At 37.3% G+C, this 15,802-nt stretch overlaps 1 long non-coding RNA gene across 1 annotated transcript in view; it reads left to right on the top strand.

Annotated features, from left to right (window-relative positions):
- Window positions 1-15,802, top strand: part of LOC307198179 — a 180,149-nt gene that overhangs the window by 119,241 nt on the left and 45,106 nt on the right. Inside the window, exon 4 of the long non-coding RNA XR_013831576.1 lies at window positions 15,014-15,244. This is a non-coding gene — a long non-coding RNA (uncharacterized lncRNA). The remainder of the gene's footprint in view (window positions 1-15,013; window positions 15,245-15,802) is intronic.

Here is a 15,802-nt window from a genome sequence, read left to right as displayed (position 1 = left end):
TTTTACTGTACAGTAGAAACTAACACAACGTTGTAAAGCAACTACGCTCCAATAAAATTTTTTTAAAAATGCATTGACCAAATTTCTGAAATACTTAAAATTTGTTTATACCAAATCACTATTACTTACTATCGTATGCATATATATATATATTTTTTTTTTTTTTTGCGATATGCGGGCCTCTCACTGTTGTGGCCTCTCCCGTTGCGGAGCACAGGCTCCGGACACTCAAGTTCAGCGGCCATGGCTCACGAGCCTAGCCGCTCCGTGGCATGTGGGATCTTCCTGGACCGGGACATGAACCCATGTCCCCTGCATCGGCAGGCGGACTCTCAACCACTGCGCCACCAGGGAAGCCCGTATGCATATATTTTTGCAGTTTTCATTATAATTCAGGTTTTTGTCAAAGAGGGAAATACTATTTACCTTGAATGTGTAGGTAGTGCCCCTCAGTTGTCATAATACAAATGTAACACTTGCTTTACACCTTTTCGGCACAGACTTGAATTTATTCTTTCTCCCTACAGAGGATGTAGAGAATCATTTTTAAATGACCAAAAAATAAATAGAAACCTTCAAGAATAATTTTACCAGCATTCTGGTTAATCTGTTTCATGGTTCTATTCCCAGGGGTAAGGCATATGTGCTCAAATTAAAGAGAGGATTTGCCTGATAAATTTGGAAGGCAGACAAATGATTGATGTTTTGCTATATTTACCAGTAATGCATTTTTCAAAGAATCTAAATACACAATACCATCACACACAGTCTTTACTTAATTTCAAGATATAATAAATTGTATACTCAAAATTAAGTAAAACATAATTTACTTTTCTTTTACAGTTTAGCAAATGTTTTAGGAAACCACATCGAATTTACAGACATGACCTCTGACATCATGGAGTTTTATGGTTTAGTGGGGGGTGGACATTAATCAATTAATGATACAGATCATTGTTAGTTACAAAAAGTGGAAAGGACAGTGATGGAAAATTGTAAGTAGCTTTGAGAATGTAAAATTAGGACACTTTGTTATAGGGTTAGGGAAGTGACAGGGTTGAGGAAGTGATGTTTGAATGGCAATCTGATGGATGCATAGACTTGAACTAGGCAAAGACTAGTTGAGGTAGAGGGATCCTTATGGTGTAGAGAAGTGCAGCATTGGAGAAAGCAATGGAAGGTCAGTGTGGCTGGAGCCCAGAGTGTACAGGGAAGCTAAGTAAGATTGAAGAGAGTCAGCTTCCACATTCATGTGAGACAGGGCCTTACATGACATATTCGGGATTTCTGCCTTTATGCTGAGAACAGCAGGAAACCATTGAGTGGACTTAAGCAAATGAGTGGCTAGAAAAGATTTTCTTATTAGAAAGATTATTCCAACTGCTGTGTTGAGAATGGCCTAAGGAACAATGGACGAGAAAGATGTGGATGGAACAGTTAGGAGGCTGTAAGCAAGAGGTCATGGTGGCCTGAAGTGGTGGTAGTGTTACGGTAGGGAAAATTGTACCGGTGTGAAAAGTATTTCCAAGGAGGGATCGACAGATCCTGTTGATGGACTGAATGAGGAGTTGTGGTAGATTGATTGCAGACACAACCCTGATTCTTCACTCTGCCTGCATCCCCTTTGCCATTTAACTTTGAAGCATCCTCTGCCTCTGTCTCTGGACTTGGCCATGTGCCTGGCTTTAGCCAGTAGAATGAAGCAGAAGTGCGACTGCAATGGCTCCAAGTCTACAACTCAAGAGGCCTTGCTCTTCCTTGTGACTCTGTCATCTTCATGAGGACACGCCCGAGGTGGCCTGCTGGAACATGAAGGACACACGGAGCAGACTCCAACTGCCCAGTCAGCCCCACTGAGTCTGGTCTAGACCAACGGAGAGCCAGCGGGTGCACAGCCCAGTGAGCGAGCCCAACCAGAAGACATGGAGCCCACAGCAGATTCTCTGCTGACCCCTGATAGATGAGCAATAAATGCTACCATATTACGACACTGAGGTTTTGTGATTTTTCTGTTACAAGCATTATTAGATAACTGATACAGGAGCAAGGGAGAAAAATATTTAGAACGCCGTCATTCATACACACCACTATTGTAGTTCAACATGTTATATTATCATAATGCAGCACTCAGAGAGAACAGGAAATAGGATGGATAAATTTTGATGGGAGGAAATTATGACCCTGAAAAGTTCCTAACACATAGTAAATAATTAATCAACATTTTTCAAAAGTTGAGTCTATAAAAGTCTTGGTCCTTAGTAGTGAATAATACTAAAAAAGAAGATTCCAAAGGCATAGTTTAGATTTTTCACTTATTTTTCATACTTTGTCATATGCTTGTTGTCAAAAATTTTTTTTTGTATGTTCAGTTAACCATTATTCTAAAAAAAAGGTAGAAAATCATATAGCATGGCAATGCATAAGAAAAGAAGAACTAAATTAAGCTGGCAAACTCCTGTGTTTTAGAGCATTTCCTGTTTCCTTGCAATTTTTTGTTGGTTTTGTCCCTATTTTTACACTGGCTCACCGGAGAGTCACACAGAGGAAGACACAGTTTATGGCCGGCACAAAACAGTTCCCAGCAGCGACACTGTTAGTTCAAAGTTGCATTTCTTCAAAGAAGATGTGAAAGGAGAAATTGAACAAAAAGTCCATTCCTGGGGCTTGACCGTGAAAGGGAAGCAGGTATGGACCAGGCCACTTAAATGCAGCCCTGACATCTGTTTATCGATATGTGTAGAGTTCCCACACTTTATCGTGGCCACTAGGGTGAAGGTTTATAGTAAGTTTTTTCTGTCAGATGAGAGAGGAATTCAGATATTTAGAGGAATACAATTGCCTCCTTTTCTTTTCAATTTGAACTGTGATTTCTTGATATTATTTTTGGATGTCCTCAAGTGGTTTTGAAATGTTAGTGTATATAGGAATTATTAGGGAGGTTGTTAACCATAGATCCCTGGAGATTCTGATGCCGTAGGTCTGGGGTAGGGTCCAAGAACCTGCATCCCCAGCAGGCTCCCATGTGCTGCTGATGCTACTGGTCCGGGTACCATACTTTTGAGTGGCAAGACCTCAGAGACTGAGGTAGCCCTATTCACAACTCCAAAGAGAGAAATATAAAAACATTCTCTTAGGCAAATTATTTCTATCTTTTTTTAAACCTTGCCCTACAAGTGGTCTTCAATACTGGTCCTGCTTTCTAATTACTGCCCAAAAAGCATGAGAGCAGATCAACATACTAAGTTGGAAAAAAGGCTTATTTCTTCCTAATAACCTATTAGCAATCATTGAAATTTGTAAAAAGCTACTACTGCTTTTCCTTCCTTTTGTGAGTCTCATGCCTTCCAGTATTTCACAAGGTCCATCAAGCCAAGGAACCAAAAAATTGTGAGTCTTAAATGAGAGCATGTGAAGAGTTTTGTTCTATCCCTTACCTGCAGTGGCTTCTTGAAGGAAGGCAGTTTAAAGCTGAGACATAAAAGAAAACCCATGGGTGGGAAGAGTCAAAGCTTCCTCCTCAGTGAGGTTGCATTTTCCATTTGATGGTCATCAGCACATGTAGAAGACAGAGCAGGGTTGTGCCCACTTTGCTGCAGGTTTTGCCTGTTGAGCATTATTGGAGCTATTCAGGTTTTTTCCAGCTTCTCTCATGTCACTGACATAGTCTGAGTGTGTGACAAGGAGTGAAGGTAGGTAGGAAAAGTGTTTCTGGCTTCTGCTATTTCTTCTTAATTCTTCCTAATTTTTGTTCATTTTATAGAATGAGTGCCTTGCATAAAATACAGAAAAGCATAAGAATAAAAGAATTTGTGGGTCTATTTCCCAAAGAAGATCCCTGTTAATATTTTAATTCATTTCCTTCCTGTATTTTTAGGTCTGTACAAACACATGAATGTTTTTACAAACCTGCATATACAGGTTTGAATCAGTTTTTCTTTAATAATATCGTGGGCATTTTTTTTTTTTTTCCGGTACGCGGGCCTCTCACTGTTGTGGCCTCTCCCGTTGCGGAGCACAGACTCCGGACGCGCAGGCTCAGCAGCCATGGCTCACGGGCCCAGCCGCTCCGCAGCATGTGGGATCTTCCCAGACCAGGACACGAACCCATGTCTCCTGTATCGGCTTGCAGACTGTCAACCACTGCGCCACCAGGGAAGCCCCATCATGGGCATTTAAACAAGATTTTTAATGCTGTAGCATTTTCATCTTTATCATTTATGATAATTTATCGAACTTACTCCCTGTTGCTGGTTCAGATGTTAAACTCAACATTTCTCTCTCTCTATCTCTCTGTCTACATCTCTCTCTCATACATTTCTGAGCTTCTGGGAGAATAAGAAGTAAGGTCAGAAGCAAAAGAAAAGCTCAAATCTGGAGAATATTAAAGTACTAGAAACAATGTCTGTCCTGGGGATATTTGCACATCCCTAATTGCCTGGAGCCTGAGTTTAAATTGGCCACACACAGGGGGACAGGAGACAAAGCCTGGGACCCCAACAAATAAGAAACAGAGCTAAACCCTAGGAAAGGTGGGGTACACCCATATAGGAGAACTTGAGGGTATCTGCTGAGTTCAGCCTTTGCTCTGAGTATCAAAGGATGAAAACAAAACAATAATGATAGTGCCAAGCTTGTGGAGGGCGTCTCCTTCTAGGTACCTGTAATATCCTATTTCTTGATTTGGGTGCTCACTGTACAGATATGCTTAGTTTGTGAAAGTTTATTGAGTCCTTCACTTAGATATGTGCACATTTCTGTGTATATATATTATACTTTAACAAAAAGTGAAAAAAAGATCATAATGCCTCTATGACTTTCCCCCAGACTCATAAGGTGAGCATGTGTTTTAATTTGTGCTGGAGTGGTAGGGTTCCCTATCCCTGGCAGAATAAAATGCAAATTTGCTTTGGAGAAAAGTAAATTAAACTCAGAATGTTCACAGATAAAGTTCCAAGGATTAATAAGTATAAGAGGAAGTGAGCCACCATGAGAGAGAGTCAGCAGAAACAGCACATGGATTCACACCTATAGTGACAGTCATTATTGGAATTACAAGACAGTGAATATGAAATAATTATGATGCACATAGTCAAGAAAATAAAGGAGTATTGAAAATGTGACTAAGAAATAGGAAATATCAATATTGTACTTACCAGCAAAAGAACTGAATAATAATTCTAGAGTTGTAAAATGAATTTTAAATTAGAAAATCAACAGCTTTAAAAAATAATATGGGACTTCCCTGGTGGCACAGTGGTTGAGAATCTGCCTGCCAATACAGGGGACATGGGTTCGAGCCCTGGTCTGGGAAGATCCCACATGCCGCAGAGCGGCTGGGCCCGTGAGCCATGGCCGCTGAGCCTGCGCGTCTGGAGCCTGTGCTCCACAACAAGAGAGACCGCGATAGTGAGAGGCCCGCGCATCACGATGAAGAGTGGCCCCCGCTTGCCACAACTAGAGAAAGCCCTTGCACAGAAACGAAGACCCAACACAGCCATAAATAAATAAATATAAATCGTATGGGCTTCTAAGAAGACCTCTGCTTAAAAAAAATAATAATAATAATATGCAATTTAAAAATGTGTACTAGGCAAGAAAAAGTAGAAAGAAACATGAAATTAATTTTAATAACATTTTATTTAACCCAGTAAATTCAAAGTAATATCATTTCAACACACAATCAGTATAAGATTATTAATGAGATAATTTACATTTTTTCATACAAGTCTTTGAAATCCAGAGTGTATTTTACACTAAAAGTACATATCAATTTGGAGTAGCTACTTTTATACATTCTCTATACACACACACACACACACACACACACACACACACACATACTCACTGGAACTTATGTTTTTCTACTATATGTAGATGGGCATTGGTCCAAGATGGAATATATGAAACAAAACCCTTGATTTAGATAGATATTAATGTTTTTTTAATTAAAGTTTTAAAATATATTTTTAAAGTTTACTTTCCATTCACAGTTATTGCAAAATATTGGCTCTATTCCCCATGCTATACAATACGTCCTTGAGCCTATCTTATATCCAGTAGTTTTTATCTCCCACTCCCCCACCCTTATATTGCCCCCCTCCCCCCTCCCCACTGGTAACCACTAGTTTGTTCTATATATCTGTGGTTCTACTTCTTTTTTGGTATATTCACTAGTTTGTTGTATTTTTTAGATACCACATATAAGTGATATCATACAGTATTTGTCTTTCTCTGTATGACTTATTTCACTTAGCATGATGCCTTCCAAGTCCATCCATGCTGCTGCAAATGGCAAAATTTCATTCTTTTTTATGGCTGAGGAGTATTCCATTGGTATATATATGGAATATGAATTCCATATATATTGGAATATTGGTGTGTGTATATATATATATATATATATACACACACACACACATACATACACCACATCTTCTTTATCCGTTCATCTGTTGATAGACACTTAAGTTGCTTCCATATCTTAGCAATTGTAAATAATGCTGCTATGAACATTAGGGTGCATGTCTCAGTTCAAATTAGTGCTTTTGGGTTTTTTTCAGATAAATACCCAGGAGTGGAATTGCTCTCCACTACTAGTAGATCTATTTTTATTTTTATTTTTATTTATTTTTTTTACTAGTAGATCTATTTTTAGTTTTGTGAGAAACCTCCATACTGTTCTCCATAGTGGCTGCACCAATTTACATTCCCACCAACAGTACAGGAGGGCTCCCTTTTCTCCTCATCCCCACCAACACTTGTTACTTGTCCTCTTTTTGATGATGGCCATTCTGACAGGTATGAGGTGGTATCTCATTGTGGTTTTGATTTGCATTTCGGTAACAGTTAGTGATATTGAGCATCTTTTCATGTGTTTGTTGGCCATCTGCATTTCCTCTTTGGAAAACTGTCTATTCAGTTCTTCTACCCGTTTTAAAATGGAGTTATTTGGTATCATTTGCAAATATTTTCTCCCATTCAGTAGGTTGTCTTTTTGTTTTGTTGATGGTTTCCTTTGCTGTGCAAAAGCTTTTAGTGTTAATTTAATTCAACAGATGTGTGTAATTTATTGAACCATTTCCCTACTGAGAGATATTTAGTTTTCTTTTTCCTGTTTCAAATAAAGCTGCAAGGAGCATCCTTTATACAAAAACTATGTGGACTTGTGTATTTCCAAGGCACTGAGTTTCAGATATGGATTTGCTGTGCAATGGATGATTTTAACAGCAGATTAGACACAACTGAAGAGCTACTTAGTGATCTGGAAAAGAGATCTGAAGAAATTACCCAGAATGCAGTAGAGAGAGACAAGAGAATGAAAATATGATAAAGCACTTAAGATGCATATATGTCTAAACAGAGACAAAATAAAGAAGGGGTGTAGGAGTGTTCTTAGAGATGATGCCTAAGATGTCTCCAGAATATATCAAAGATAGCAGTCCTCAGATTAAAAGGTCCCAATGAATCCCAAGAAAAATAAAAGGAACTCATCGCGATACATGATAGTGAACTCAAGGTGCACCAAAGACAGAGGCTCTCACAATCAGTTATTTTAAAAAGCAGAAAAATAGCACATACAAAGGAATAACTATTAGAGTAACAGCTGACTTCTAGCAGCAACAATGGAAGGCAGGAGTCAGGGAGTAAGATCTGTAAAGTGCTGAGAGAAAATACCTGTCAATCTGTAAATGCATACCTTGAGAAAGAGCAAGGGGGAAATAAAACATTTCCAGACAAAAACTGAGAGCTTTTACAAGCAGTAGACCCTACAAAGGGAGAACATCAGGAATTTATTCAGTTAGAAAGAAAATGATTCTAGAAGGTATGTATGAATGAAATGAAACAAATCGAAACTAAAATAATGAATATGTTGTTAAATCTAAACAAATATTGATTAAATGTAACAATAGTAATATCTAATTTGGGAGGTTAAAAAATCAAGATAGACCTGAATTCTGGACAACAACCAAATGTTATTTGACAGGAGTGACTGGAGCTGATTCTTTTAAAGTTCATCTATTTTTTAGGAGAAGAGTTAAGATGTTTATTAACTTTAAACATCTTAAGCTAATAATGCATGTTAAAATTTCCATAGGAATCTCTTAAAAAATAACAATTGAATGTAGAACTTTCAAGTAGATGTTAAAAAAAATAAAGTGGGGAAATTAAACCCCAGTTGAAGTGGCATAGAGAAAGGGTAAACCAACACATAAACAAAATATAGAACAAGTGGGTAGAAAATAAGCTGAGAAAAATAAAAATAAATATATCCACACTCATAATCCATAAAGTAAAGAACTAAACTCCCCACTAAAATTCAATGATTTTTTTTTTCTGTCTGGATAAAAACAAATAAGTGAATGCTTTTTAAAAGACAGAGGGCACAGAAAAGTTGAAAATTAGAAACATAGAACAAATGCCTGTCATATACTAATTAAAAGAAAGTTTTAGGGGTATAATAATACAAAACAAAATCAAGTTATAGCAAAGAGAATTATAGGAGGGAAAGAGGATCATTTACATAGCAACAAAAGTGTTTATTCATCAGAAAAATATTTTATAAACTTGTATGAATCTTGCAAAATAGGCCTCAAATAAATAAACCAAAAATATGTAAAACTACATAGAGGAAGCTAAAAAATCCACCAGCATATCAGAAGATTTCAACATACCTCTCTAAGTGATTGATAAGTTAGTCAAACAAAAATAAGGCTATAGAAGTTCTCAACAATATAATTAACAAGTTTGACATAATAGATACATTTAAAATACTGTTCCTGTCAATGCATAGGATTGACATAGGCCAGAAAGAAAGTCTTAGGCTAGGCCAGAGAGAAAGTCTTAACTTTCAGAGATTTATAATCGTAGTACCACATACTCTAACTTCAACATAATTAACTTAAAAATTAATAACAAAGTGATACCAGAAAGAAAAGGATGTGGAATGATAGGTAGGGGTTAATTTGTCCAATATGGGCCCCCCTGAAGACTGGCCTTCCAGAAGAAGAACTGCATCCTTCAAAGCTCCATGGAAACTGGCTATAGTTCAGCACTTAAGATATCAACTGAAGGCTTGGACCACAGCCCTTGGATGGATCCTGACAGGAAAACGGCAGCTGCTATACACTTAGCTATCAACACAGAGCTGACAGGAGAGAGCTGGGCCATGACTCTGCCACATCTTATTTTTTACTGTGTTGGAGCCTCTGATCATATAAAAAGAGATACTCATGCTTCCTCAATAGTGATTCTTGAAAACCTTCAGACCAAGATGTGGGATTTCCTATCCCAGAGTCTGACTTCTGGCCACGTCAGTTTGTTGTGTGCTGCCTCAGAGAGTGATCGGGACAAGAGGAGACCCACTCACTTATACTCATGCCATCTCTGTGAGTTTTCCCCGGTAGAAACTCCTTCAGCAGGTTTGATGTATGCAATGCTAGTTCAGTTGCCCTTGTTTGTACTTCATGGAACAAAGAGACTGTCAGACATCAATGGAGGGAGTGGAAATTGGCAAAGCCTCTTTGGAAAATAAGCTGGCATTTGTAATCCAGTTGTACATGCACAACACCAGTGCCCAGGAAACTCCACTCCAAAGAAACTTGCACACAGGTACACTGGAATGGTCCTTGCTCTGCCATTTTCTAAGCCAGTGAGGTGGCACCATGTAAAAAGATACCATTCTCTGCTTGGAGAAGAGCAACCCTTAGAGACAAATGAGAATCTGGGACGGGCCCTTCTATTGCTCCTCACATTGTCTCCCAGAGAACCAACTTTAGGGCATGAAATTCACAAAATGTCAACTTCTTATATCATCTGTGTAAATAACTAGGCAACATTTTCCACTTTGACATTATGGTTTCCAACATTTCTGAGAAATGGAAATAAAAAATTAAGAATGTACCACTGCAGTCCTTTAACTTTCTAGAATATATAGAAAGTGTAGCCTTTTGACACCATAGCAACAAATGACTTGATGATCAACATGAATTTTCAATTGTCCATCGTTTACTCTGCTGTTGTGGCTACTCAACCAGTATTTGGGGTTTGAGAATTTAAGCTTCGCATCTTTTTAAAAAAATTCTAATTTCTTTTTCTTTCCAAAATTGTCCTGCGAGGCTATTGCTTAGCATAATGGAGCTGGCGTAGGCATAATACTCCTGACTGTTCTTAGGGTCCCTTTAAAAATTCTTCAGGAAGATAACTTGCAAGCACCAACATCCTAACAAAGACATCTACAGACACACATATTTACCTAGATATCAGAATTAGAAAAATCAATAAATTTTTATGCCTCCATTTCATAGGTAAATTAGAATTTTATTTTGTTAAAGTGGATGTCTTTTAAATTTATGTTCGTTTACTTGGCATAACATCGTCATAAAACGTATCCTACTCTTGATCTGGAACCCATTTTTCCTTTACAGTGTTTCCCTTTGAGCTACGTACCATATGGAGAAATAGAAAAACACAACTTTCCTGATTATTTACATTCTTTTGGATTAGAATCCCTTTGGCGATAGCATAAAAACCACACAAGACTTTTGGCCCCAAAAGTCAGCAGAACATGCTCACTTATATGTGAGATATTCCTCATTTGGGACACATTCATCTCTACTTTCTTTTAAATCTTATCATACCTGTTATTGTTGGTAGCATCATGACTGTTCACCAGCATCTCCTCTTCCAGGTGCACAGGACAGTTACACTACCCTCTCCTTAGAAGTTGGCATAGCCACGTGGCTTGCTTTAGCCAAAGAAATGGGAGTGAAGTCATAATTTCTGGATAGTGGCATTTAATGGTTAGGATAACGAGCCTGGAATGCCGAGTTAACACCTGTAGGTTTAGGAATCACTGCACTTGAGAGTCGCCTGTGCCCAATGAATGCACTTTTGGAAAGCAAGAGATGAGCTTTTGTTGTGCTAAGTTGCTGCAGATTTTGTTGCTGCAGCCTAATTTAGCCTGCCCTGACTAATGTAATGTATCAAATAGTGTACTTAAGGGAGAAATGCCTCAACTAATAAAGATATATTTTAATGGCCCATTTCATCAACAAATATTTTGTTATCAAAATTAAAATGAAAAGCCCTCCATTGACAGTGAATCTATTATTCTTCCAGTAATTAAGTCTCGAAATCTTGGAATTATCTGTGATTCTTCAATTATGATATTCACATTTAATGATTTGCTAAGTGTTATTGATGTCATAAATGGAGATTGGTAGAGGCTATGGTTCTAATTCCTGTTCTTTAAGTTGCTAACAAATGTTTTGGAGCAAGAGACTTAATATCTATGTGTCTCTGTTTCTGTATTTTTAAAATGAAAGTTGGGCTACAATATTTTAAGATTAATCTTCAGCTCCAATATTTTATGACATTTTAAGATATTTCTCAAATAAGATTTTTGTTTTGTTCTGTTGTGCACTTATTTTGTCACAACCTTCTATCAGCTCATGTTCTGGGCTCTTGCCCATTCTGCATCCAGCACGTGGGTTTCTTATATCTCACCTTTAAGTACTCAAACATCTTTAATTCCTTTCTACCGTATAGACCAGTTGCTAGATGCTGTGCCCTGTAGAGCTGAGTGTTTTAAAACCCATAAGCTTTTTCAACTTTCAGACAGGTTTGGAAACCACAGCTCAGGGGCAGAAATAATAAATGTCTGCCATTGCTTCCCTAGCACATGTCTGTGGCTGACATCTGTAATCAAATACAGTACTTCCCCTTCTTGAGTGTGGGTACAACTTCAAAGTCACTGTCAACATCAACCTTTAGGAAGTTACTATTCGTTAATCAGAGATTTAGACTTTTGTTGAAATGTTTTTACTGTGTAATGCGTAAAAGTCCACCTTTAGCAGTGCTCCAAGTCCTCCATGATCTTCTCAACCAACTCACCGCCCACCATCTATTTCACTTTTCATAGGAGAGTTTGTTATGGCTTTATATCCTCACTTGTGTTACTTCCTCCATCTAGAATGACTTCTATGAAAAAAAGTCACACCCATTCCTCCAGCAAAAACTCAAACTTCTATTACACCCACTGCCTTCTCCAACCGCATAGGCTCTCCTCTAAAAAAATGTTTCTCTTCTAAAAATGTTTACTGGTGTTTCCCACTTTCTGAGTGTCACCCCACCCCCATGACTCTAATTATATCTCTGGAATTTACCAGCAGGGTATATACATATTGGCACATAGTTACTATCAATTTTGGTAGCATTTAAAAATGAACGAATATTTTATTAATCACAGCTGCATCCATTGGTTGGAAATATGGCAGAATTCACATCCAGGAAGCATTTATTCAGGCTGCTGACGTTATTTGGTGCACATAGGAATTACACCTTGAAAGAAGTCTATGACACTCCACTAGTCCATGACCACAGTGGGAAACACTTCATTAAGGAGTTCATGATGCTCTCCTCTCTTAGTGGGTTATATTTTTTTAGGGGAGGAATCATATCTAACATTTGTCCATAGCATGGCACCTTTCCCAGGCTCCCAGCATCATCCCCAGCTACCATATAAGGATAAGCAGACATAGAAGAAAAAATTATGTTTCCCTAAAATGCTGCTGCTAACACACTGTTTAAAGATATTGAGATACGTACCAAGTATGAAATAAACAGGAAGGAAGGCACGGCAAGAACATTTGTTCTGTCTCAGTGTTTCTCAAAATATGGCCCGTGGACTGGTGCCAGTCTGTGATGAAAGAAGTGCCAAAGTTGAGAGTAAGCATTTAGAAGATTCTAACCAATTTTCCTGTTATTCTTTTTTTCTGGTAATATTCATTGCAATGTAATTTCCTTGACTGTTGAATCTCATAATGGAATTCTGGGCTTATAGTTTGTATGCCTTTGCTTACTTTTTATTTCATTTTCTATTAATCATTTTTAAAATTTTACAGATGCATATACCTTTGACAGATTGGAAATTAAAAACAAAATAAACTAGCCCTTCCCTACAGATCATTTCAGAATTATTACCCTATCTATCTATCTATCTCTATCTGTTCTGATTTTCTCTAGATCATTTTCCTATGTGAGAAGGGACTTCAGCTAGCATTAAAATGCCTATTTTGATTATTTTATGGTAACAGGAAAAATGTTATATCTTACCGATTTCTCTTAGAGATAATATCAGTTACGCAGTGGTTGTTCAGCTTTTAAGTTTGAGACCTGAAATCAGCTCACCCTCCCTCCTCAGGGTGTGTCGTTATATTTAGAAAAACGAAGAAAACTGAATAGGTGGTGAATAGAAAACAAATTGTCCAACTGAACTTTTGAATTTCCTGCATTTGGCTAGCTCTAGCTTTAAATCATAAATATTATTAAACATGGATTCCTGTCCCAGAAGAATGAATAATAACGGTTATATCCTAGGAACAGATGACATATTGTGCTCAGAAATACGTTTCCATCCACAAATGCTGGCATTTAGAGGTTACCAGCTGTATTTGGGGTATAGGAGGTATAAAGCACATTACAGGAATATAATTTTAGAGTTGCTGAGGTCATGTGGGGATTTGGTTCGCCTCCATTTTCATTTAAATCATATTCACAAGTAATGCCATTGTGGATGAAGTTATCTCATTAAAGTGTCAGACATTTTAGACTCCATTTCCATGTGCCTTATTATATGAAGACCTGCAACTTGAAATTCTCTCCAGATTAATCTGAGAGGAAAATACAGGCTCTCATTCTGAATACATCCCAGAAGGGATTAAGTGACCTAATTTCAAGAAAAAAATGGAACAGGCTATGCAGTGAGTAATTTGCCTCCCAGCAAAATAAAAGTGACAAACAACAATTTTATTCATAATAGAAGTTTCCCCCAAAGCATACTTTTCTGCTAACTCTGGCATATTCTATTTGCAAAATGTTTTTAATGTATCTCATGTCATGTGCCTCTGTTTGTGAGTTCAGGTTTTCCTCTTGCAGGAGCATGAAATCCAACATCTATTTTAAAGTAAAATTAAAGATTTGCAGAAGGCATAAGAAACATATCACAGCAAACACATAATTTCCTTGGAAAGTAGGCACTCTGAGTCTCTCGCCCTCCAGGAGAAACATCATAGTTATCTAGTGAATATTATCGGTACATTTGTATTTAATATGCAATCTACTTGTTTTATTGAACATGCTCCGATTTTGTCATGAAATGAAAACAAATAATTGTGGCAGCTTTCCTACTGAAGTAAAATTCACAATATACAGAATGATTTATTAGGGAACCTACTAATTGAAAAATAAATATATTTTTATACATGTATATAGACAGCCTAGTGCTATCTCCTCTTCATAGCTCTCTCATCTGGGACTCAAATTAAATTTATTAATGCAAAATTTTGGGGTGCCTTAGTGATGGTTTTGTTTCAGTATAATAAGTCAAATGGAATATTAGTTAGTCCAGATTTAATGGGTTTAAAAATAAATCATTTTAATCTTTTGACCCAGAAAGTGATTCCTCTTTTTTAAGACTTTATCTCAGTTTAAGAAATTTTATATCATTACTTTTAAGTCAGAGCTTTAAAGATTATCACCATTTTTTTTTACTCAATAGCATCTTTCAAAAAAAAAAGAAATATGTAAAAATGAGGAAGAACAGACCAAAATAGAACATCCAGCTCATACTTTAGTCTGAAATATTATTTCTGAAAATACTGATAAATTGACTCATCCTTTTGGTCCTGATATCAGGAATGGGTTAAAAACATCTGACAGGGTCACTAAATGTGGATTGGCCATTATGTGAAGTTTTCAAGTGCTTTCTGAATTTTTTTTTCTAATTACACTCTTAAATGTTTGAAAAGTGGTCATGATCAAAGACTGAATTTAAGCTGTGCCTAGTGCCTTGCCAGTCAGCACCTTTGATATATGTCAAGATTGAGCAGAGATTTCTAATATGGGATCTGATGTAACAGAGGAATGAGATGCCAAACTATAAGATAGAAAAGCTGAGAGACTGGGGAAAGAAACCCAAACTTATCAGCATTTTCCTTACTCTGTCTTGTCACAGGCAGTGAAATGCTTTGAAAGTGATCTCAAGATGAAGACAAATTCTGAGTGTAACAGTGAGATTTCAATGACATGGAGAAGCTGGAGAGATGGCTGAAATCCACGGATTGTGAAACCTCCCTCAATCAACTTTCCTCAGACCTGGTGTAAGAGGAATTGACTGCTGGGTCTTGAAGGCATTGTCACATCTGGCTGTGCCTGGAGAAATATCTGTGCTTCTATGCTGCACATCGTGAGTAAATATGGAATTAAATATTTTACATTTAAACTTTAAAAAAGAATAGAGCAGCTATGTATACATGTGAAACCATAAGAAAAGTGTTTTATTCTTATTGTTGTACTTCAAATTATGACTTCTTTTCCTGGACTTTCAACAATCCTGCCCTCCCGACTCCCAGAGTAATCCATATATCATGGTAGAAAGTGTGGTCATGTCCTAAAACAAAACAAACTCACTCAAATTACCTTGTTTTGTTGTCTTTTGGGATAATTGTTCAAATGGAAGAGTTTTTTTAAATGAAACATATTTCTCTTTTCTTTTTCCGCTTTTCCTTGTCAGTTCTTGGGGAGCTATTCCATCTAAGCACTAGTTTAAATGGTGAGTAATTTCACTTTTTAGAACTTCTAAACCAAACATTATTTTGGTCCCATCTTCCCTGAGTAAGTTTCATGAGGATATACCCCAAAGGCTTTAACTTGATGAGAAAAGAGTTGAAGAACTAGGACAGTGCATTGGGGGTCACCTGTCTCTAAGGTTGACGTTAACAGCAAGGAGAAAGGTGAGAAAGTG

Source organism: Stenella coeruleoalba (genome assembly GCF_951394435.1).
Source record: "Stenella coeruleoalba genome assembly, chromosome: 15".
Taxonomy (NCBI): domain Eukaryota; kingdom Metazoa; phylum Chordata; class Mammalia; order Artiodactyla; family Delphinidae; genus Stenella; species Stenella coeruleoalba.
Note: the sequence above shows the minus strand (reverse complement) of the source record. Positions and strands in the feature narration are given on the sequence as shown.